The following is a 24,053-nucleotide window of genomic DNA, read 5'->3' on the forward strand; positions in this document are numbered from 1 at the left end:
AAGAAGTTCAAGGACAATTAACTACATTTACCTTTTAAAATATACTTTAATTAAAAAAATAAAAATTAAAATCTTTTATTAATTTGACATTAAAAATAGAGAAAAGCAGTAGGAAATAATGGCTGATGATGTTATGAGATTGCTGGCTGGTTTTAGGTGCCTCCTCAAAATACTGCACATGGAAACTGGGTTTGATTAAGTTCTGGTCCTCTAGAGGCTAGCAAAAGGAGAAACAGAAATGACCTGGGAAAGCAGGTCACATGGCTGCTTCCATCTCAATGATGCAACCAAGTGGGCAACCAAGTGATAGAACAGGAATTAGAAACAAATCAACATGAAAACACAAAACTTTCCAGAAGTTAAAGAAAAAAAGGGAAAGTTGTTCATGGAAATGCAAAGATTTAATATCATTCCCTGGGAGGCAGAGCAAGACAAAATGACTTCAGGACAGTGAGTTCTAAACACAAAGGAACACTCTGATTCAAATATGCCCTGTCCTAACCCCTCAAAATTGTCCATGGTACTGTTTCACATTTACATCTGAGGAGCTTCCTAGTGAAAAGGACAGCTCAGAGCCCTAGGAAAATTTCACCGGTTCCCCATGCTTCCTGGAAGAGATAGGTCAGAGAGCAGGTAGGCCTGAAGGAAGAGGCTAATTAAGTACCTACTACCTCCTCCCCTAAAGACAAATCAGTTTAAAGGGCACAGTGTTCCACCAATCATATTGTGCCCAGTTGCTGACACTCTATTCCACCCCTGGAAAAAGTATAAAAACTCAGTGAACCTGCTGCCCTGGGTCACTGCCTTTCCTTCAGGTTCAGGATGAAGACCCCAGCCATCTAGAACAATAAATTCCTCTTACTTTTTCATCATCCCTAGCTCTGTGTTTTTCACTCAAGACATCAGCTAAAGCTCGTCAGAATCTTACACTAGTTATGTGTAACAAAAACCACACAGTTACATGGTAGAAAATTTTAATCCCAACCTGGGTTTCTTACCTTGCTTTGATTATTTAGTTATTGGATAAAAACACACAACTTTTCTTATTTATAAGTCTTAAACTGCACAAGATGTGCTGGGCAGGTATATACCTTCTATGTTATTAGAATTTACTTTTTTTATCAGTAACCTTGAGTGATTGCATTTGGGCTGTTTAACTTTAATTGGCCTGTGAAGATTATAGCTTTTGGAGGCTAAAGACATGCCTCAGCATTTAAGAGGCCTGTGTGCTACTCTTTCAGATGTCTTAAGTTCAATTCCCAGGACCCATATGGTGGGTCCTATCAGGTTCTGGTGTCCTCTTCTAGCATGCAGGAATATGTGTAGATAGAGAATGCATATATATTGAAAAAAGTAAATATATAAATAAGAAAAAAATAAGATTCTAGCTTTTGTCTGGCTGTGGTGGTTCCAAAGGCAGGTGGATCTCTGTGAGTTTGAGGCTAACCTAGTCTACAATGCAAGGTTCAGGGCTGACAGGGCTAAACAAAGGAAAACGTTATCTGGAGACAAAATGAAACAAAACAAAACAATACTGGCTTTTATTTTCCTGCTCCCTTTAGTCCTATTTTCTCCAGATTTTTGATGATGAAAGCATGTTGGATTATATTACAGAGTTTTTTTATGTTTGCTTTTTACCTCTAATTGCTGCTACTTGCCCTCAAGTTGGTTTGTATTTGATTTCTTTAAATTTTTTCTCATTATTGACCTGTGTATTGATGACAATTATTTGTATTCTTTCTTTCCTTCCTTCCTTCCTTCTTCCTTCCTTCTTCCTTCTTTCTTTCTTTCTTTCTTTATTTCTTTTTTTCTTTCTCTCTTTCTTTCATGTTTTCTTTCACCCTCCCTTCCTTTCTTCTCTTTTTTCTTTCTTTATAAAGGTAGCATTTGGAGCTTTAAATTGACTCACAGGACTGATTTTACTCTGTGACAGGAAATGTGTTATGTTGTGTTTCATTTTCATTCACTTACAGATCTCTCTCTCTCTCTCTCTCTCTCTCTCTCTCTCTCTCTCTCTCTCTCTCTCTCTCTCTCTCTCTCTCTCTCTCTCTTTCCCCACCCCTGAAGTTCAGAATGAAGGAATGTTAATGTTAATAAGTAAGATTCTCTTTTTCTTCTTCATCATGTTCTCCACCCGTGTGTGTGTGTGTGTGTTTGTTGTGTGTGTGTGTGTGCTCAAATGTAAATACAGTATACTTGGTTTATATGTCACTTTTATGTGTTTGTTTTAGGGCTGATCATTTTCTCTTGGGTAACCAGTTGATGTGCTCTTTCCTTGTGAAGAAGATTCCCTTCCATTCCTTGCTGCCTGAGGTTCTTTGTGCAGGGTTGAAGGCTCCTGAGCTGTACCTGTTTCATGTTAGCAGTCTATTGATGCCATCCTTGTCCAGGTCTTGTTTAGTCAGCCACAGTGATGATACTTCGTGGGTGTAGCTTCTGAAATTCAAGGAGTAACAGTGCCACAGAAAATTCCCTGCTCCTCTTACTTTTACATTCCTTGGCCCCTCTTCTACAAAGTCTTCAAATCTTAAGTGCAGGAGTTATATTATAGATGTAGCAACTGGAACTGGGCTCCACAGCTTTACATTTTGATTAGTTGTGATTTTCTCTGTTGATCTTTGCTGCAAAGGTAAGTTTCTTTGACAATGGGACATTATCACAGAGTATCCTGCATCTGTATTGGGGATGGAGCAGAGGCGAGAAGGGAAGGAAGCCTGTTAGGTTAAAACAGCTTGTTTATTCACAGTAAAACAGTAGATGGCAAGAAGGGCTAGCATTCTAATGTCTACAAACACTGGAGCGTTCACGCATGTGTGCATGCGCACACACATTTCACTAACTTCCGGTCTGGTCATTATTGTAGCCTTGGTCACAGGTGTGCGCGCATGCACACACACACACACACACACACACACACACACACACACGTGTTTCACTAACCTCCGGTCTGGCCCGTTTTTGTAGCCTTGGTCAATGGTGGATACACCAGGTAAAGTCCTCGACTTTTTCTTTTTTCTTCGGATCCCAGTGGGGCTCTTCATGATATGGCCCATTTCATTCGGCAGGGCAGCGAGCAGCTTGAGTAGGCTCTGGTCTCCTCTCTCAGCATTACAGCATCTCCATACGGCTCCAGAAAACAAGCAAGTTGCCATGGCGGCCACACCAGATTGTTACATGTAAGTACAATGCATCTGTTTTCAGACTCAGTAAAGATGGCTATGTGAGGTGGCCCCCGACAACCCTGTTCCTTACACAGAGATACCTGCACACCCATGTTCACTGCAATACTACCCACAATAGCGAAGTTCTTGAACCAGTTTATGTGTCGACAAAGAAAGACCAGGGACCTACATAAAGATGCAGGTTTCTGTTTTGTTTTGGTTTGGTTTGGTTTTTGTTGTCTTTTCCTGTTGAAATCATCCTTATTTTGCAGAGAACTTAGGTCTAGAGAAAGGTCAGATACACCCAATATTCTGCACACACCTAATGGTACAACTAGTACCTTTCAAATGGAGAATATAACAGTTTTCAGAATCAATGGCTGGGGAAAGCAAGTACCTAGGACCCCACTCTCTGTGTGAATTTGTATGAAGAAATATGTTTGGGCAAACTGAAGTGCTCTGGATTTGAGGCACTGCCTGATGCCCATAGTGCAGGCATCCAAGTCACTTCATAAAAATGGTCGTACACCAGGCTGAAAGCCACTGGTCCTCACTTCACTACCCATTTCTACCACTTGCTTAGGACTTTTCATGTGGCCTGCTTGCCTACAGAGCACCATGGATATCTGGCTTGCTTTCAAGTCCAATGTTGGATATGTGGGTTTCAGATGTGCACGAGATTGCCTTCAGCTGTGTATTTGACAGTTGTAAAACTACCACATGGCAATTTTAAGCAACCAAACATCTGGAAAATGGTTCCCATAATAGGAGAGACTCTTTATGTTGTTGTTGTATTGTTTTTTTATTTTCTGTTCTTTACTTTCTTTCTTTTTTCTTTCTTTCTTTCTTTCTTTTTTTTTTTTTTTTTGTTTTTGTTTTTTTTTTTTTTTTTTTGTTTTTCGAGACATGGTTTCTCTGTAAAGCCCTGGCTGTCCTGGAACCCACTCTGTAGACTAGGCTGGCCTCGAACTCAGAAATCTGCCTCCCAAGTTATGGGATTAAATGTATGTGGCACCTCTGCCTGGCAAGGAGAAACTCTTAAGCACAGTGACCATTTAGGTGATAGTCACAATGTTCATGGTGAATCCAAGTGAATTCTGGGAACAGAATTCTGAGCAATATAGTCAAGAAAAAGCTACTGAGTGCTTGTTTTGTGTGGTTCTAGAGAACTAGTGAAAGCAAGACAAACTAATGTATGCAGAGGAGGATGGGCATGACTGTGGTCTCCAAAGCAGTAGGAAGGTCTTCAATGAAGACCAGTGCATAAAGCACCCAGTACAAAGGCCACAATTGCCTAATTGTTACCACTGTTTTGCATTGAACATTGTTCTCCCTATGTCCCTAACCTCAGCTGTGCAGTCACCTCTACCTACACTGCATTCTTTGTATCCTAGAACATGTTAATATGCTTCAGTCTCAGGACCTTTGTGCACAATGGTCTCTGGTGTCAGGTTATACAAGAGCTCTGTGTTCTTTTCCTTCACCCTCCTTACTCCCCAATCTGTGCTTCCTACTCCCCACTGAATAGCTAAACTTTCAGGAACTAGTTAGATATACAATCTCATTTTTCTTTGCTAGACCTTTCCCACACTTCTGCATTTTGTGCTTGTGCTTAGCTCAAGCATCAGAACCAGCCTTCAAGTCAGAAAACAGAAGGCCCATGTGCTAGCCTGGAATGCCCCAGCAGTGTGGATGCTTGGCTCCTATTTCACACCTTGCAGGAGCTAGTGTCTTTTCAGACATATCCCAGGAAGCAGGCCTGCTCTGTTGACAGTCTTCAGAGGTAAGGTGCCTGGGAAAAGTCACAGTCATAAGCAAGATAAAGCATGTGACCTCTTAAGGGCACTTGGACCTGTGGAGCAGAGGACTGCCAATGGTCCTGCCCATGTCCTTATAAGAGAGGATAAAACCATCCTAAGAGACATTTTCTTGGAGCAGTTGGAGATAGCCAAGGCGAAACATGCTAGAGGTAGAGAAGGAAGAGAAAATGTTAGTAGAAAACTCGCTGCTAAATATGGAGCCAGTTCTATATTTATTAACCCATAAGCCCAGGTTTTTACCTTTCTTCCTCTGTGAGCAGGCACTGCTAATAATGGGGATACTTAGAGTCTGGCTTTTTGGCTGGGCACTTAAGGCTTTGTAGAGCCTGTGTTTATCTATCTCGTTTTACTGCATCCTCCTTAAAGTATACAGTAGTAGTCCCCAAGGGCTGTGTGTTCCAATAACCTGGGGTTTGATTGTCTTATAACTTGTTAGTCCTAGACCATTCCTGAGAACAACTAAGTCATCATATTGGGGGTTCAATGTTGCTCACTAGAGGTAAAAGATTCATATAAGCTCCAGTCACACTTGATATGTTTTCAAGCTTCTGTGTTCTTGTGACATTGCTGATGGACATTGATTTGGCTGTGTGCACGCAGTAGCTCTGCATCTGGTACAGGTCAGTCAAGCTTGTCTTGAAACTTCTCCATGCATTCAGCAGCCCTGGGCTCTCTCATTGTTCTGAGAGTAACATCTCTCCCAATGTAAGCTTTCAAGGTGATGACATCAGCCATTTTGATCCCATGCCAATTTGCAAATGACTGTCCCCTATTTCTTTTCACTTCTGAAGTGTGTATCAAAACAAATCCCATGGTATTTGTGTTAGTGATGGGGTTGAAGACTAGTCGTATAATCAAACTCAAAGTGTTTACCACTGAGAGAGGGGTTAAAGAGTAGAAGGCATGGTTTTCAGGTGGTTACAGCCTAAAATCTAAACATAATTCAGGGATAGAACTATAATTTCTTAAGTTAGGAATGATGATAGAATTCTTTACCTACTTGACAAATATAATGGGCTGGAAGTTAATTGTAATTTAGATTATTGTTATTGTTTTGTCCAATTTACGTCTGGGAGAAGAGTTGTGTTTTTTAAGTTGAACAGAGAAGGTGAGAGGTAGGGCGTGGCTCTGATGCTTTGATCTGTGATCTGCTCTTGAACGCTAAAGGTCCTGATCCCCAATTGGAACAGTGAAGATAAAAGTAGTCAATGCCTGGGCAGAAGAGGCACAACTTTCAGGTTCCCATAGGCAGGCTAAGTGATGAAGGAGGAGGAAAGAGGATTTGCCATGCTTTGATGAGTGAGAGGTGGTGAGGGGAGAGGGAGTGAGAGAGGTATTGGGAGAGAGAGAGTCACCAGCCATGAGATCTTGGGTGGAGTGGACATTGGCCACTTTCCCAACTGAGCCTGAGTTAGCAGGTGGGAGATTAGAAACACAACTAAGTTGAGGGCAGTTTTAGGGGTGCTGAGATAGGATTAAAGGGAACTGAGCAACTAGGTTAAGAGAGACTTAGAGGTGTTGACCTAGGACTAAGGTATCTGAGAAACTAAGCTGAGGGCACATTTAATGGTGTTGAGCTGGGAGTGAAGGTAAGGGCACGTCACTCTCAGTAGGCTTAGAAGTACTCAACCACTGAGGTAATAAGGATATTAAAAATAACACAAGCTTTTGTGTGTGTGTGTGTGTGTGTGTGTGTGTGTGTGTATGTGTGTGTGTGTGTGTGTGTGTGTGTGTGTGTGTGAGAGAGAGAGAGAGAGAGAGAGAGAGAGAGAGAGAGAGAGAGAGAGAGAGATCTGTGGATCCAAGGGAACAGGACTAGGAGCTGGTAGTATGGTCCACCCAAAGCTTAAAGTGGGGTAATAGAAACTAAATGGTACAGTGATCACCACATTAGATGTGGAAAAAGCATTTGAGGAAGTCTAACCCCGCTCATATTAAAAAACGTAGAAAGACCAGGGATACAAGGTGCATACCCAAGCACAAAAAAGGCACTATACAGTAAGTCAATAGTGAAGTTCAAATTAAATGAGGAGACACTTAAAGAAACTCCACTAAAATCAGAATCAAGACAAGCCTGACGACTCTCCCCCATTCTACCCCATATACTACTTGAAGTTCTGACTAGAACTAAAGGAGACCAAGGGGATACAAATTGGAAAGGAAGAAATCAAACATCATGATTTACAGATATGATGATATTACACAAAAGTGATCCTCAAAATTCTACCAGAGAACTCCTACAGCTGACAAACAGCTTCAGTAATGTGTCAGGATACAAAATTATTTTTTTTTAAAAAATCAGTATAATAATATATACTCAGCTGGATTATCATTTCATGAGGTTGGTGGGCCCTGAAGTTCATGGGTGAACTCTAATTCCCAAGATGATGTTAAAAAAAGTATAGGAAGAGCCTTTAAATCATTAGTACAGGTGACATCTTCCTGAACAGAATACCATTGCTTTTATTTCTTTAGGGGTTATGGGAGTGCTTAGATGGTCTGTCTGATCCTGATTAAACTTTGGTAGTTGGTATCAGTCTAGGACGTTGTCCATTTTATCCAGATTTTGAGTTGTGTTGAGTATAGGCTTTTGTAGTAGGATATAAATTTTTTTGAATTTCCACAGTTTCTATTGTTATTTCTCCCTTTTCATTTCTGATTTTGTTAATTTTGATACTGTCTCTGTGCCCTTTGGTTAGTCTGGCTATCTATCTCGTTGATTTTCTCAAAGAACCAGCTCCTGGTTTTGTTGATTCTTCATACAGTTCTTTTTGTTTTAACTTGGTTGATTTCACCCCTGAGTTTGATGATTTCCTGCCTTCTCCTCTTGGGTGTATTAGCTTATTTCTGTGCTTTCAGGTGTGCTGTTAAGCTGCTAGTATATGCTCTCTCCAGCTTCTTTTTGTAGGCATTCAGAGCTATGAGTTTTCCTCTTAGCAGGGCTTTCATTGTGTTCCATAAATTTAGGTATGTTGTGCCTTCATTTTCATTAAGTTCTAAAACGGTTTTGATTTCTTTCCTTATTTCTTCCTTGACCAAGGTATCATTAAGTAGAGCATTGTTCAGTTCCCATGTATATGTGGGCTTTCTATTGTTTTTGTTGCTATTGAAGACAACCCTAACACCATAGTGATCTGATAGGAGGCATGGAATTACTTTGATCTTCTTATATCTGTTGAGTTCTGTTTTGTGACCAATTATATGGTCAGTTTTGGAGAAGGTACCCTGAGGTGCTGAGAAGGTATATTCTTTGATTTAGGATGAAATGTTCTATAGATATCTATTAAATCAGTTTTGTCCAAAACTTCTGTTAGTTTCTCTGTGTCTCTGTTCAGTTTGAGTTTCCCTGATCAGTCCATTGAGGAGAATGGGGTGTTGCAGTCACCCACAATTATTGTGTGGGGTATGATGTGGGCTTTAAACTCTTAGTAAAGTTTCCTTTACAAATGAGGGTGCCCTTGTATTTGGAGCATAGATGTTCAGAATTGAGAGTTCTTCCTGGTACATTTTCCCTTTGATGAGTATAAAGTGTCCTTCTGTGTCTTTTTTGATGACTTTTGGTCAAAAGTCTATTTTATTGGCTATTAGGATGGCTACCCCAGCTTGTTTCCTGTGACCATTTGCTTGGAAAACTGTTTTCCAGCCTTTTACTCTGAGGTTGTGTTTGTCTTTGACACTGAGATGCATTTCCTGTATGCAGCAAAATGTTGGGTCTTTTTAGGAATCCAATCTGTTAGTCTATGTCTTTTATTGGGGAATTGAGTCCACTGATGTTAAGAGATGTTAAATAATAGTGATTGTTGCTTCCTGCTATTTTTGATGTAATTTTTATGTTTGTGTGGTTATCTTCTTTTGGGTTTGTTAAAAAAAGTTTAATTTCTTTCTTTTCCTCATGTGTAGTATCCTTCCTTTTGTTGGTTTTTTCCATTCATTATACTTTGAAGGGTGAATTTGTGGAAATATACTGTGCAAATTTGTTTTTTTCATGAAATACCTTGGCTTCTCCATCTATGGTAATTGAGAGATTTACTGGATTAATCAATTTGGGTTTGCATTTGTGTTTCTTTAGGGACTGTATGACATCTGCCCAGGCTCTTTTGGCTTTCATAGTCTCTGGTGAGAAGTCCAGTGTAATTCTATTAAGCCTACCTCTATATTTTACTTGACTTTTTCCTTTACTTCTTTTAATATTCTTACTGTATTAGTACATTTGGTGTTTTAATTACTATGTGACGTGAGTAATTTCTTTTCTGGTCAAATCTACTTGGAATTCTGTAGGCTTCTTGTATGTTCATGGGCATGTTTTTCTTTAGGTTAGGAAAGTTTTCTTCTATAATTGTGTTGAAAACACTTACTGACCCTTTAAGTTGGAAATCTTCACTCTATTCTATTCCTTAGGTTTGGTCTTCTCATTTGCCCTGGATTTCCTGGAAGTTTTGGGTCAGGAGCTTTTTGCATTATTTATTTCCTTTGACTGTTTTATCAATGCTTTCTATGGTATCTTCTACATCTGAGATTCTCCCTTCTATCTCTTGTATTTTGTTGTTGATGCTTGAATTCATGACTCCTGACTTCTTTCCTTAGTTTTCTATGTCCTGGGTTTTTTCCCTTTGTGATTTCATTATTGTTTCTATGTCCATCTTTAGATTGTGGATAGCTTTGTTCAATTCTTTCACCTGTTTTGTTGTGTTTTCCCTTCTTTCTTCAAGGGATTCTTCCTGTTTACATGTGTTCTCCTGTATTTCTCTAAGGGCATTATTTATGTTCTTCTTGAAGCCCTCCATGAAGCCTTCCATCAGCATCATGACCTGTGATTTTAAATCCAAATCTTGCTTTCCTGGTGTATTGGGGTATCCAGAACTTGCTGTTGTGGGAGAATTGGGTTTGGGTGGTGCCATATTGCCTTGATTTCTGTTAACAATGTTCCTATATTAGCCTTTTGCCATCTAGTTATCTCTGGTGTTAGTTGGTCCAGATATCTCTGGCTGGTGCTTGCCCCTCCTGTGTGCCTGCAAGCCTATCTCAGCAACCCTGGGTAACCTGCTTTTCCCTGGCACAGATTGCTATGGAGCTGCTGAGTTCCTGGGGGCAGGTATTGTCCTGGCTGGGTGTGTCCCAAGTGATCCTCTACTCTGGTGATCCCTGCTTACTACACAGTCACAGGTGCAAAGATGGCAGTGTCACCCCTCTGATGTAAGGACTCCCTCTAACCCCCTAGATGCAGGTTACCCCAGCAGGGTAGGTCCTGAGCTGTCTAGCTGTGGCACTTTTGGAGTTCCTAGGTGCAGGTGGAGTCCTGGCCAGGTGTGTCCCAAGTGATCCTCTACTCTGGTGATCCCTGCTTACCACTTTGCCCCACAGTCATCAAAAGACACTTTCAATAGGACAAAATGAAAGTCTACAGATTAGGAAAAGATCTTCCCTAACCCTACATCTGATAGTGGGTTAATATCCTATATATATATATATATACACACACACACACACACACACACACACACACACACACATATATATCAAAAACTTAAGACACCAATAACACAAATAACCCAATTCATAAATGAGATAGAGACATAAACAAAAAATTCTCACTCAGAATCTCCAATGTCCAAGAAGCACTTAAAGAAATGTTATGTGAGGGAGCAATCAGGAAGTAAATCATATTAAAAGGCATCCCATTTAGAACAAGTTCTCCAGAGACTGTTACTTCCTGCACATTGTGATCTTCTACCTCACATTAAAAAACATGTTTTATTATTTTGACACTGTAAAGTTTAATTATGTTTCATCATATTCTTGTCATTTATCAAGTCCTTCAAGATTCTTCCCTCTCCCTTCCCACCCTATGATAAATTCCTTTACCAAAACCCATACAGAAGCCTATAAAACAAACATCCAAACCTAGAAAACAAAATAACATTCTACCCCAAAAGAAAAAAAAAGGTAAATCACAAACCTACCGAGCTGTACATAAATAAAAATGACTTGTAATATATCATATGTTGGTCTGATACTACTAAACATGTGGTTTGTCATGGAGTCCTTTATATACCCAGAGTAACTTCAATGGAAAAAATTGATTTTCCTGTCCTAGCATATTTAAATGATAGTTCAGTTGGTAACCTTCACACAAGTAGCTAATTTTTACTCATTTGCTAATTTATTTATTTATTCATAATATAATTTATACATTTTAAAAAATAAAACAAAATAAAATATGAGGTAAAAAACCTATCATATCAAAGTTGGACAGGACAAACCAACAGAAGGAAAAGAGCTCAAGAGATGGTTCAATAAACAGAGACCCATACATTAGCACCCCAAGGAATATTATGAAAATACTGATAAAATATAACATAATATAACATAATATAATATCATATCATATATCATAACACAACATAACATAACATGACATGACATGACATGACATAACATAATATAATATGAGCACAGAGTAACTGGTACAGACCCATGCAGGTCAAGTGACTACAGCGTTAGTCTCTATGAGTTCATAAGAGTTGTGTTCATGTTGCTTTAGAAGTCCTTATTTTCTTTCTTTTTTTTTTTTATTGTTCAAAATTACTTTATTCTTGCAAATTCCAAACAGGCTTTGTTTGTTTTTTTGTTTTTTTTATTCGATATATTTTTTATTTACATTTCAAATGATTTCCCCTTTCCTAGCCCACCCACTCCCAGAAAGTCCCGTAAGCGCCCTTCTCTCCCCCTGTCCTCCCACCCACCCCTTCCCACTTCCCCGTTCTGGTTTTTCTGAATACTGCTTCACTGAGTCTTTCCAGAACAGGGGGCCACTCTTCCTTTCTTCTTGTACCTCATTTGATGTGTAGATTATGTTTTGGGTATTCCAGGTTTCTAGCTTAATATCCACTTATTAGTGAGTATATACCATGATTCACCTTTTGCGTCTGGGTTACCTCACTTAGTATGAAGTTCTCTAGCTCCATCCATTTGCCTAAGAATTTCATGAATTCATTGTTTCTAATGGCTGAATAGTACTCCATTGTGTAGATATACCACATTTTTTGCATCCACTCTTCTGTTGAGGGATACCTGGGTTCTTTCCAGCATCTGGCAATTATAAAAAGGGCTGCTATGAACATAGTAGAGCATGTATCCTTATTACATGGTGGGGAATCCTCTGGGTATATGCCCAGGAGTGGTATAGCAGGATCTTCTGGAAGTGAGGTGCCCAGATTTCGGAGGAACCGCCGGACTGATTTCCAGAGTGGTTGTACCAATTTGCAACCCCACCAGCAGTGGAGGAGTGTTCCTCTTTCTCCACACCCTCTTCAACACCTGCTATCTCCGGAATTTTTAATCTTAGCCATTCTGACTGGTGTAAGGTGAAATCTCAGGGTTGTTTTAATTTGCATTTCCCTAATGACTAATGAAGTTGAGCATTTTTTAAGATGCTTCTCCGCCATCCGAAGTTCTTCAGGTGAGAATTCTTTGTTTAACTCTGTACCCCATTTTTTAATAGGGTTGTTTGGTTTTCTGGAGTCTAACTTCTTGAGTTCTTTATATATATTGGATATTAGCCCTCTATCTGATGTAGGATTGGTGAAGATCTTTCCCCAATTTGTTGGTTGCCGATTTGTCCTCTTGATGGTGTCCTTTGCCTTACAGAAACTTTGTAATTTTATGAGGTCCCATTTGTCAATTCTTGCTCTTAGAGCATATGCTATTGGTGTTCAGTTCAGAAAATTTCTCCCTGTACCGATGTCCTCAAGGGTCTTCCCCAGTTTCTTTTCTATTAGCTTCAGAGTGTCTGGCTTTATGTGGAGGTCCTTGATCCATTTGGATTTGAGCTTAGTACAAGGAGACAAGGATGGATCAATTCGCATTCTTCTGCATGCTGACCTCCAGTTGAACCAGCACCATTTGTTGAAAAGGCTATCTTTTTTCCATTGGATGTTATCAGCCTCTTTGTCGAGGATCAAGTGGCCATAGGTGTGTGGGTTCATTTCTGGATCTTCAATCCTGTTCCATTGATCCTCCTGCCTGTCACTGTACCAATACCATGCAGTTTTTAACACTATTGCTCTGTAGTATTGCTTGAGGTCAGGGATACTGATTCCCCCAGACTTTCTTTTGTTGCTGAGAATAGTTTTAGCTATCCTGGGTTTTTTGTTGTTCCAGATGAATTTGATAATTGCTCTTGCTAACTCTGTGAAGAATTGAGTTGGGATTTTGATGGGTATTGCATTGAATCTGTATATTGCTTTTGGCAAAATGGCCATTTTAACTATATTGATTCTACCAATCCATGAGCATGGGAGGTTTTCCCATTTTTTGAGGTCTTCTTCCATTTCCTTCTTCAGAGTCTTGAAGTTCTTGTCATACAGATCTTTCACATGTTTGGTAAGAGTCACCCCAAGACACTTTATATTGTTTGTGGCTATTGTGAAGGGGGTCATTTCCCTAATTTCTTTCTCAGCCTGCCTATCCTTTGAGTATAGGAAGGCCACTGATTTGCTTGAGTTGATTTTATAACCTGCCACTTTGCTGAAGTTGTTTATCAGCTGTAGGAGTTCTCTAGTGGAGTTTTTTGGGTCACTTAGGTAGACTATCATGTCATCTGCAAATAATGATAGTTTGACTTCTTCCTTTCCAATATGTATCCATTTGACCTCCTTATGTTGTCGAATTGCCTGAGCTAGTACCTCAAGTACAATATTGAGAAGTTGGTGTGCTCCGGTGAATCCAGCGGGCCCTAGCAGGAGCCTTCAGGTGTCTGCTTCAGGGTCTGAACAGCCTGGACAACAACACCCTGTCTCCAGGCAGTGCAGGATATAAGCTGTGCACCAGAGGCCACCTGGGAAGGGGCAGCTTGCACTGGTGAGTCCAGCATTGACAACACCAACTAACACCAGTGAGAACTAGATGGCAAAAGGCAGACGCAGGAACGTCACTAACAGAAATCAAAGCAATATGGCAACATCTCAACCCAATTCTCCTTTACCAGCATGTCCTGGATACCCCATCACACCAGTAAAACAAGATTTGGATTTAAAATCACTGGTCATGATGCTGGTACAGGAACACATGAAGGACATACTTAAAGAAAGTCCTTATTTTCTTGGTGTCCTTCATCACCTCTGGCTCTCACATACTTCCTTCCTCCACATCCATAGGCTTACCTGACCTCTGACAGAAGGGATTTTGTGGAGACCTCCTATTTTAGGTTGAATGTTCCAAGGCTTATCCCTCTGCACAATATGTGGCTGTGGGTCTTTATATTTTTAACCATCTGTTTCAGCAGGAAGCTTATCTGATGATATCTGAACAATGTAGTCATCTATAAGTACAGAATACCATTAGGAATCATGTTATCACAATATACTTTGGTTTTTAGTCCAGTAGTATTTTGTTTTACCCAAGGACCCTGGACTATCTATCCTCATGGTCTTCAGGTCCTTGGGACTCTAAACAGTACAGTGTATGGATTAAATATCATGGAGTGGTCCTAAGTCAAATGACATATCAGCTCTTTCCTTCCACAAGCCTTGTTGCATGCACAATTGCAATAGGATATCTTGAGGTGGTACACGATTGTACATAAAGGGTTTGTGATTAGATTTCTGTTTACCTTTCTCTTTTAATAGCGTGCAGAGTAACTTTGTACATCAAAGTTTGTAGAATGTAGGGAAAATATGCCCAATCTTTTTTAGTATCACATTGGGAACTAGAGTTTGCCACATGAACTGCAGGGCCCACCAATAACATGAAATGTTGAGCCAGCTGGTTGTATGTTTTCCTGTAAGCATTCAGGTAGAATCAATATCCATTTTGTTGTACCACTGTAGCCAACTTTCAAGAAACTCTGACCTACAGAAGAGTACACTGTGATGTGTATTAGTTATTTAACCTTTGTTAATCAATAGTTTTTCAGGGACAATTTGGTTTCATAGAAATATTGAGAAAATCATGAGAAATATTCAGTAGAAATAAATCTACTTTTAAAAGGAGAAGACAACTATTTCAAGTTTTCTCTCCCATAAAACATTTTTCTTAGAATCATTCATCAGATCACACTTTTGTTATAACTATTGAATGAGTTTTTAGTAATCCTAAACCAATTGTGCTTTGAATGTAAATGAACTATTTCTACTTTGAACCATTTGTATAGAGATTGGAAAAGGAAAATGAATACACGCATTCCTATGAAATTCATTCTCATGTGTTGAGTATATAACTAGTACTCAGGACACAAGGTCGTCATTTTTTACAGACATGGAGTTATTCTATTGCCTCCTATTTGCATTGCTCTCAAGCAGATCCACTTCACTTAGGGATTATACTGGAGAGTTTCTCTGCCTTCTTCTTCATGGTATATGTTGTCATTTATCCAGGTACCAGTCTCGAGCTTCCTCACTGAAAAGAAGGGAAGACATTAGAGGCCAGGGCAGTTTCTATGGCACCCTCTGTGAGTTTGCATCTCACCATCCAGGAGTCCACAGGATTCTTCTTACTTCTAAGAAAACTTGGGAATGTAGATCTGGGATGAAAGGTAAGTGAGCCACTAAAGCTGAGGGCATGTGGAGAGGTGTCGAGCTATGAGTAATGAGAAGGGTATACTTCTCCAGGTGGGAGATAAGTAGCACCCAGAAATTGCGTCAATAAGGCAAATTAAAATTGAACAACTGTGTGTGTCTGTGATTTTGGTTCACCGATCCAATATTCTCTGGTTGTGGGCTAGTAGTGCAGTCCATTCCCAGAGTATAGCTAGGGTAGCAAAAGCTACACACACACACACACACACACACACAGAGAGAGAGAGAGAGAGAGAGAGACAGACAGACACACACACACACACACACACACACACACACACACACACAGTATTCTTAGATTAGTTGGATAAGTTTGATACCCAAGACTGATACAAGTTGTAGGTATCTATGTTAAATTTTCTTTCACAAACATCAGTATAGCATATGCAGTGTCTGGGATGTTTTATATTACACTAAATACAGAACATGTCTTTTACACTTATGCATTTATTTTGGAAAAATGTGATTTTTCAAAGCACAATTATGGAGCAACCTAAATACTATTCCTCACCAAAAGTAAGTACCATTTTCTCATTCTGTTTACTATTTTGTTTATTTGCTTTACTAGTATGAGAAATTGGTCCAGAAACACAAGAAAATACCCACACAATCCACACAATTTTATTCAGTCTATAAGCCCTGATAAGAATGTATTTTAATGCAAATGGATCCCATAGCTCCTTCTGAGTGGTCAGAGTTTGACTTTATATTGATACATGCCTACTTTCCTTTCAATGGCCCATATGATAAGCAGAATTCAATTGTGAGTATATAGTGTAACTTTGCATTGCAAAGGAGAGCAGCCCATAGGGTTAGAAGAATGAATCAAAATATGCAGCAGTGGGGGTTAGGGGGCAGAGGGAACCTCTAGAGAGTACTTGGCGCCTGAGACACTACCAGGGAATGGCATTAGCTGAAATGTCCAACAATGGGGAGATGGAACCTGAAGAGACCACCTTCAGTAGATAGACATGGCATCCAGTTGAGACAAGGGGCCAACTCCCTATCTTCATAATTTTTGACCCAGAATTATTCCTGTTTAAAGGAAATTAAAGGACAGAAATGGAACAGAGACTAAAAGAAATCCAATCCAGTGACTGGCCCAACTTGGGATTCATCCCATGCGCTAGCACCAAACCCTGACACTGTTACTGATGCCATATTGTGCTTGCAGACAAGAGCCTGGCATCGCTCTCCTCTGAGAGGTTCTAAGAGCAACTGCCTGAGACAGATGAAGATACTTATAGCTAACTATAGGGCTGAGTTCAGGGAACCTTATGGAAGATTTAGAGCAAAGACTGAAGGAGCTGAGGAGAATAGCAAACCCATAGGAAGAACAACAGTGACAACTAACCAGGAAGCCTCTGAACTCCCAGATTAAGCCAAAAATCAAGGAGAGTACATGGGCTGGTCTGTGGCTCTGGGCACATGTGCAGCAGAGGACTGCTTTGTATGACCTCAATGGGAGAGGATGGGCTTTATCTTGTAGAAACTTCTCTACCAGGTAGAAACTTCTCTACCAGGGAAGAAGGATGCTGGTAGGGTGAGGTGAGGGTGGGTGGATAGGTGAAGGTGTGCCCTCTCAGAAATGGGGGAGGATGGGGTGAAAAACTCGAGGATGGGGGACCAGGAAGAGGGTAACTTTTGAAATGTAAATAAATAAAATAATAAAAAATAAAAAAGAAATAAAGAATACACTCTTACATGTGTTATAATTCTATACATAGAACACTCTACAATGCAGTAAAACCACAATAGCGAGTATATCATTCTTAGTGAAGTAAAAAAATACAAAGGAATAAGACAGTAGCCTTCCTAAAATACCAATTGTAAACACACTGAAAGTGCTGCATGTAAAACACACACACACATACACACACAAGAGTAAATAAAAGGAAGGACATGAAAGAAGTCTATAATGAAAACTTGATGATTGTCAGTTGTCTTGGGACATGAAGAGCAGCCAGTGCTTTTAACTTCAGAGCCATGTCTCTCCAGTGGCAAGTTTTCTGCATGAAATTAATCGTGGTTTCAGGGTGAATGTATTCAAAGTCTCTGTTCTTTGAGGTCATCGTATTGTGACACACATACCCTCCACATTGCTCCAATTCAGGATGGACCTACCTGGCAGTAACTACTTGAGCAAAATAATACAATCATTCCTAGATCTTTGGAAATAGTATGGAGTTAATAAAACACCCTAACAGAAAGGGGACTCTACTAACTCTCAACCAACCTCCTGCTAGCTCAGCAACTACAAGGCCAAATCTGAACAATATTTACAAGATTTGGTATTTTTAATTAATGTTAAGTGTTTAGATAAATACAGCTTGCACAAAAATTTAAGTATCTTAAAATTCTAGGAATGTCTATTGACGTTTTAAACTATTTTTGTCACCAAATAAAGCTTTGGTATTAACTATACACACACACTCTGTAGGACCATTGAATTTGTAAAGCTTACCTATAGAATTTACCTGATGCTTAAAGGGTTGAATGTAGAATGTAGGACACCCTGAGAATATATGCATGTATATATATATGCATGTATATATATATGAAAGTTTACCTAATATGGTGATGTCTGCACATAACCATATACCATATAAATGGTTTGCCCTTTTCTTAAATTGATAGTCCAACTAGGGCAGAATGGCACACTATCTAGCTAGTTGGGCATGGTTTGATAGGCAGAGAAGGAACCCTTATATTTACAAAAATTTTGCTTTTTTTTTTGTTTTTAGGAAGGTTTTTCTTTTCTAATAATAGAAATGGTATCTTTTATACTATATTCTGATCAAAGTTTCCCATCTGAAGGCTCTGCCTATATCCTTCTTACCCATGCAAACATACCCCAGGCTTGCCATCCATTTGGTTTATATACCCAGTTCAGACTCCATTGCATAAAAACAAGATTCCCTTCTCCTGTATTGTCAATTAGGGCTCATATCTGTGTTTGAGATTTCAGTTTTGTCTCCATTTTCACTTCTTAGAGCTGTGTTTAGACCTGTTGCAGCTCCTGGGGTTTTGAAGAAAATATTTAAAGTGGGCAAAACTGCTCTTCCCTCTTTGGTCTTGAAAAGGATCAGCCAGCCTTCAGATGCAGTGTGCTAGAAAACTGGGAATCTCATTGATATTTTCACCTGAGGCATGGCCCCTTGGAGAAAAGCAAACTGGTGTAGAGTTGAGTGGTATGTAAGGAGGAGTTGGAATGTACCTTTTGGTGGGAATACACACATTCTGTCTGCCCTTTCAGACCATTTTTTCCTGGCTTGTAGAGACCCAGGGCTGTCAATCCAGGGGAGCAGTATGTAAGAAGGGGAAAGATCCTGAACTGTCTCCATGAGGACAGAATAATCAGACAAGGAACTGAGAGGCAATAAGACAGTGAACAGGTTTTATAGGGAGGGCTCAGATCTCCTCTGCTCACCACCCAGAGTTAAGTTGGGTTCTTATGCTTTGAGAAAGGGAAATCAAGCATCTGTCAATTAATATGAGACAGACAGACAGACAGAGAAACAGAGACAGAAAGAGATATCAAGCAAGGGAGAAATGATACAAAGCAAGCAAGCTGTCAGATATGGATAGCAGTATAGACCACCATGTCTCCTACACCTGCTGTCTCTTTTCTATTGTTCCTCTTTCAGCATGCACACACACAGACAGGAGAATGCTTCTCCCCCAACCCAGTTTCCTACAGTGAACTCAGTCTACATAGGGAGATGACGTATCCCTAAAGACAGAGAGCTAACTAAATGGAGGAAGGAAGTTCGCAGCATTACTCACATGAGGAACAACAAAAAACATGTTGGGATTTGGAAATGTCTTAATCACTTTGTCCGTCTTTCTTTTAGCAGGCAAAGGTGGGTTCAAAATCTCTAGAATCTGCATCTATATCTCCAGCAAAATAGCTACTGTTGTTATAAGTCATTCTGGTACCTGAATTTCCAAGCTGTTATAGCATCCATTGCTACAGCTTTCCTTAATCTCTCCTCAGTAGTCTACTATAAAAAGGGGCAGAAATCGTTTCAAATTTCCATGTGTCTTCTGAGGAGAATCTACTGGTTTAAATATATTTACTGTGTTTTAGGTATTCCAAAAATCCTCAAGGGACACAAAGGCAAATTTTCTTCTTAAATGAATCTTGGAGAACAGCAATAGTTCAGTGGACACCACTCCTTTTGTCTCCTGCGCGCTCTTTCTCTCCTCTCTCTCTTTCTCTCCCTCCTCTCTCTCTGTCCCTCCCTCCGTCCTCCTTCCTTCCTTCCTTCACTCCTCCTCTCCTCTTTTTTCCTCCTCCCTTCCCTCCTTCTCTCCTTCCCTCCTTTCTTCCTTCCCTCCTTACCTCCTTCTCTCCTTCCCTCCTTCCCTCCTCTCTCCTTCCCTCCATCCATGGTTCATGTTTTTTTCCAGACAGACTTTTTCTGTATAGTACAGAAATTCACTCTGTAGACTTGGCTGGACTCAAACTCTTAGATTCCCTTCCCTCTGTATCCCAAGTTCTGTAATTTTGTTTTCCTATGTTTTAACTTGTTCTGTTTTGTTTGATTTTACTTTTTTTTTCAGACAGTGTTTTGTTCTTATTGTTTGATTGTCTGTTTTTGTTTTCTAAAACCCCTGGTTATCCTGGAACTTCTGGTGTATACCAGTCAGGCCTGGAAAAAAGATATCTGCCTACCTCTGCATTTTGAGTGCTGGGATAAAATCTGTGTGCTTGGCTAGGATTCTCATCTTGTATGATTTATGGCTCTAGCTTTTAGCAGGGGTGGAATTGGTGGTGGTAGTGGTGGTGGTGGTATTGGTGGTGGCGGTAGTGGCAGATATTGATGGATCTCTGTGAGTTTGAGGATAGCCTAGTACAGAGCAATCTCCAGAGCTGCCAGAGCTACACAAAAACAAAATCTATCTACATACAGAACAAAACAAAGCAACATTGATTCTGGCTTCTATTTTATACTGACATCTTCCCTCTAGCCCTATGGTCTGTAGAGTTTTGGTGATGAAAGCATGTTGTATTTTATTAAAGGATTTTTCTGCACTTTATATCTAAGTTTTGACTTCCTTCCCTTATTAGATAGGCAATTAGAGCTATAAATTTCTGCAGTGCACATACCCTGGGATGCTGCTATAATACACAGAATAAAGCAAGATATATACATTGTTAGGTGTTGGTATAGGCAAAGAGGTAGCTGGGTGCTAATTTTAAAGTCTCTCTCTCTCTCTCCCTCTCTCTCTCTCCCTCTCTCTCTCTCTCTCTCTCTCTCTCTCTCTCTCTGTGTGTGTGTGTGTGTGTGTGTATGTGTGTGTTTTAAATGGTTACTGAGAAGGTATAAACTGTCATCTAGAAAGTGTCTGGTTCATAGCTTGATATTAAAAACATGCCCCTCCATATATAAAGACACAGAAAGACAGACTGAAATACAGGCACACACACACATACACACCGAGAGAGATTTAGCAAATAAATATAAATGCAATAAAATAAGGAATACAAAAACAAAATAACAAAAACCCTTCCTGGACTTAAGACAGAAAAAATACCAAAGTGGGTATGGTGGTGCACTCTATTTCCAACATTGTGGAGGAAGAGTCAGTAGGATCTCTAAATTCAAAGTATGTCTGGTTGATGGAATCCTTTGCCAAGAAAATATATTTTAAATAATTAAAAAATAAGTAGGTAACTATGCATAAGAAAACATACAGAAACACATATACACACATACATACACAATATGTACATATATACATATACACACATACATGCATACATGTGTATACATGCATGCATACAAATATACATAAACAAATAACAAGAATTGAATGGCATGGAGCTATCTTTGTTACCCCCCAAACCATCAACCCAGCACACCTTCATCACATGCCTGAACTATTACACATACAGACATACAAGTGTCTGTGTCGTCAATGCACACAGTCAGACATGCACAGAGGCCCATGTGCACGTGTACACACACACACACACACACACACACACACACACACAAATGAGTACATTTTGAAATTGAGTAGAAAATAAACTAACAGAAGTTGAAGCCAAACCAAATTTCTGGGTAAGCATTCTGTTACCATTCTGATTTATGTTACAAGATGGGTTACATCACCTAAGATGGCTTTGAAATCACAAGGTTGATTCCATCTTGTTAGGGTCATCAGAAAAGATGCCTGCCATTCACATGGTGTGTTCTATCTTGGTGATGTCAATGTACAATAAATTCAGAGAATAAAAATTAAAAAACAAACAAACACAAATCCTTACTGGGATGAAAGAAAGAAAGGAAGGAAGGAAGGAAGGAAGGAAGGAAGGAAGGAAGGAAGGAAGGAAGAAGGGAAGAAAGGAATGAAAGTATCATTGTAATATATGTCAGCTCTTAGCTATAGAACAGAAGAGGCAGGACTTGAGAGGCCACTATAGTATATTTTGAAACCAAGTAGAGAGACTTTGTTTCTAATAAATAAATGTATGTAGAAAAATTATCCATCCATATATTCACACATGCATGTATGGTGGCTCAGAGTATTAAGCTTCTAGCTCTTAAGGACTAGGTAAAATATTAAAGGTTAGATGGAATGTCAGCCCTAGGTAAAATGTTATGGCCTAGGTATAAGAAGACAAGGCCTAGATAATTTTTACCTGGCTAGCCTGACATTTTGTTCTGTTTCTAATAGTATAAAAAACTTTCCTATGTGTTGTTTCTTCACTTACTAGTAAACATTCTCATGTCTAAGTTGATTCTATATTCTGTTAGGTTCTTTGCCCTTGGAAACTCATCATGATAGAAGTCATTTGAACTGCTTTGTTGTATAGTTACCCACAATAAGCATGGACTTCAACAGATTACCTAGCAACAATTCCTGTACCTGTGTATAAGATTTTATGGTATGCATTTGCTTTTATAAGCTACTCCAGGGATGAACCCCAACATAAGAGAAATTCCTGCACTGATATAAAGAGCTTTCCTGAATAAGACATGTATGTTAGACCAGACATGTCCCTTCCCACAGTGGAATACCCCAACTAATGGGACGAGTTCCTAAGAATACAGTTTTCCTAAGAAATTCCTTAATCCCTAAATGCAGATTGGTGGAATAACTTGGAATAGATCTTTATAGATTGAAGGCATGAGAACACACAAAGGATCTTAACTTGAAGTCAGAGTTCAAGTCTCAAACCTTATTTGTGCACTTATCTTTCTGTCTATGACCTCTGTATGTCATGCATTCAGAAGCCATATGAATGGGTCAGATATGCTGAAATTAAAGTTATGTATGGCTGTCAGTTGACTGTTTCCTGCCCTGTGGGTGGTGGGTCTTGGAGCCTTAAAAAACAGGAACTTGACAGGAAGGACCTGAAACAGGGTATTCCTTAAGCTTCTTTAATCCATTTTATTGTTACAGAATTATGTTTGAGAAGACTCTTAGTCTCAGGGAACAAAAACCAATGGAGAAAAACCACCCTTAATCTCTACCTTTTCTCCACGTCCCCACTGGCAGGAGAGATGGATTTCTTAGAATGAGAAAATGCTGTGCCCCCTCCCCCCACCCAGAATAAAACCAGCCTGGAAACAACTCTGCAGAGCTAGGGAGGTAGTTTTTCAGATATGGCTGGTGTTGGCAGCCTGTGCCCTATGTGTCTCATGTTTTTTTCTGCTCCTCTGCTTCTGCCTACCGGCCCTCTCCCTCACCTGACTCACCTCTACCACCTGAGCCATCTCACCTTGTGTTCTGGTTCGTGTGCCCTGTGGGAACCCATACAGCTGACTGGCACATAGGGATGGGTGAGGTTCAGAGAGTGTTGGAAGGCATTGAGGGCTGTGTGGAAGGATCACTGAAGGTCAGTGAGTTGCCTGTGGAAGTCAGGTTGGTGTGGCCTTAAGTAGGAATGGCAGTCAGTGACAGTGCTACTGCCACAGCCCAGCTACCTCCATGCTATGTGGAGAAGAGGGAGCAAGAGAGACACAGCAGTGAAGAGGGGGGTTTGTCTTTGTGGCTGGCAGTGAACAAGGGAGGTCACATCTGTGTATTGAGACCTTTTGGGATCAAAACTTAACTCCTCCCTCTTTTCTTTTCCTTGGTTCCCACTGGTCCACCCCGTCCATGCCCTGCCTCTTGCTCCAGGAGTCGCCCAGAGCTGCCTGTGATGTCTGCTGGACCCTAACAGAGGCTGTGACTTTGTGTGACAGCCTGCAACAGGTGTCTAAGCTGATTTGATTTCTGCCCAGTGTTCTAAATGTCAAAAAGAAGTAACTCAATGAAGTGCTGGTAACAGTGGGAGTAACTAGGACTCTCTTAAATAGCCCAGTGCCTTGTCACCTAATTAGTGAGCCAAGTGAATGGATGAACAAGATTCCTACTGTCCCTGTCTGCTATCCAGCGAAACCACACCCAAGTGAAAGGGCTTGGTGGAATACATGGGAAAAGAAGACCTTATTGAACTTGACTCTAGCCTGGCAAGGTGAAGAGATAGGAAAAGTGTAGAA

The 24,053-nt window shown here is 40.0% G+C and overlaps 1 protein-coding gene across 7 annotated transcripts in view; it reads right to left on the reverse strand.

The window, feature by feature from the left end:
• LOC127683495 (rho GTPase-activating protein 20-like) overlaps window positions 1-24,053 on the reverse strand; it is a 420,246-nt gene that overhangs the window by 296,484 nt on the left and 99,709 nt on the right. The window lies entirely within an intron of this gene.

The sequence above is a fragment of the Apodemus sylvaticus genome, chromosome 4, assembly GCF_947179515.1.
Source record: "Apodemus sylvaticus chromosome 4, mApoSyl1.1, whole genome shotgun sequence".
NCBI classification, from domain to species: domain Eukaryota; kingdom Metazoa; phylum Chordata; class Mammalia; order Rodentia; family Muridae; genus Apodemus; species Apodemus sylvaticus.